The 2,112-nt window shown below is 44.5% G+C and overlaps 1 pseudogene; it reads left to right on the top strand.

The window, feature by feature from the left end:
• Positions 1-1,264: 1,264 nt before the first annotated feature.
• The window catches only part of LOC101566658, a 24,142-nt pseudogene continuing 23,294 nt past the window's right edge, over positions 1,265-2,112 (top strand).

The following is a 2,112-nucleotide window of genomic DNA, read 5'->3' as shown; positions in this document are numbered from 1 at the left end:
GCCCATGGTTCCCTCACAGCAGTTCGGGTTACTTCTTCAGAGGAAGGAATGTTGTAGGCAGCTGAATTAGATAGAAATATTATAAGCAGACAAGGCCAGGCTCTCGAGGAGACAGTATGGAAGACAAGGTGACTTTGTACCTTGGAAGAGACAGACACTCCTATTTGGGCCACACCTCAAGCCGAAAGAGGAAACACAGCTACACACTTCACTAGGGACAGGCATCAGGGATTCATATTCTAAATAGGTATCAACCACCTTGAAAGAGCCCAAATGAATAACTAGCCCACCCCCCAACAGGAAGAGACCCTGTCCCATATTCATACTCACTTGCCACATGACTCACCTCCCCATTTAGTACTGGATTTAATCAATTTTACCTGAGTAATTGTGCTTGTAATCTCATTGGTAGGCCATAGCTTTGTCCCACCTCATGCCCACCTAAGCGAGTTCCCATGTTCTCCACCACCATGTAACCCTTAGACCCACCTCACCTCATGGTTTTCCTCTATAAAAGTCCCTGGAAGACATAGCTTTCTGGGGAGACCTGCTCAGGGACCCCTCCTATCCCTCTCACAGACAGGAGCTTTCTTTTCCCCAGTAAATATATTCCTCTCATAAAAAAAGAAGTAGCCCAAGAATGAACACTTTCAACACAAGATAAAACAGGTCTCAAGAAAGAAATTAAGCTAAACCAAAACAAATAAAAAAAATTCCCCAGCTATATAGGAGAGTTAAAGTAGATGGAGAGTAACCCAGGAGGATAGAGACACTCTCAGTGATCTTCCTGTGTGGGCAAAGCTATTGGAATGAGAAGGTTGCACAATTTCAAAACTCACCCACAGCTGAAAACTCACATGTTATTGCCTACCTAACTGAAGTAACAGTGGAGTCTGCCCCTCTGAATAATTCCTTGTACTCGTGTAGCTCACAACTCAGAAGCATCTTTATGTATCTTTGCATTTAGTTTTCATAATAGTACTTCAGAAGATATCACTTTTTATTCTTTAAATACATTGTGCAAATTTACATATAAACTATGGATGCATCATGTTGAATTATAAATTTACCAAATATTAGTTTAGAAGTACATAAAACTTAAAAACTGGAGAGGAAATTCATGCAGACATTTGCAGGTGAATAGAGCATAAATTTATAGATAATTAAGGCAGGTAGTGTTATAGTTAGCCACATATTCAGACAGTAAGAAACTTGAAATACACATCATTATTCTACGTACTCCACGTGCTGCATAAACAGGGTGATGCCTCCTCCACAGTATCTGTTAACACCCCTGTCCTTTATTTTCTTTTGCTGCAGAGCATCTTCTGATTCCCAAACAGTACCGACGGAGGACAGGACAAAGGTGACAGCCTTCCTCCTGCTGGGCCTGACTGACGACCCCTGCCTGTGGCTGCCCCTCTTCCTCACCTTCCTGCTCATCTACACCATCACTGTGCTTGGGAACCTGGGCATGGTCCTGCTGATCCTCCTGGACCCGTGTCTGCACAGCCCCATGTACTTCTTCCTCGGGAACCTGGCGCTGGTGGACTTCTGCTCCTCCTCAGTTGTCACTCCCACGGTCATGACTGGGCTGCTTATGGGAAACAAGGTCATCTCCTACAATGCCTGTGCTGCTCAGATGTTCCTGTTTGCATTTTTCACTACTGTGGAAAGTTACCTCTTGTCCTCCATCATCTATGACCACTTTGCAGCCATGTGTGAGCCCCTGCATTACACCACCACCATGACTACAAGAGGGTGTGCATGCTTGGTCATAGGCTGCCACATCTGTGGCTTGCTGAATGCCTCCATCCATGTTGGTGAAACACTTAGTCTCACCTTCTGTAACAACAATGTGGTCCATCTTTTCTTCTGTGATTTCCCAGCAGTCATGGCTCTGTCTTGCTCTGATACACATGTGAGTGAGCTGGCTCTTATTTACATTGCAAGCTTTAAGATCTTTTTGGCCTTCCTCATTATTTTGGTATCCTATGCATTCATTTTGTCTCCATTCTAAAGATGAGGTCAAGTGTAGGACGTCAGAAGGCTCTGTCCACCTGTGCCTCCCACCTCACCGCCATCTCCATTTTCTACAGGACCAGCGTCTTC

This window comes from Octodon degus, unplaced genomic scaffold, assembly GCF_000260255.1.
Source record: "Octodon degus isolate 3935 unplaced genomic scaffold, OctDeg1.0 scaffold00239, whole genome shotgun sequence".
NCBI classification, from domain to species: Eukaryota; Metazoa; Chordata; class Mammalia; order Rodentia; family Octodontidae; genus Octodon; species Octodon degus.
Note: the sequence above shows the minus strand (reverse complement) of the source record. Positions and strands in the feature narration are given on the sequence as shown.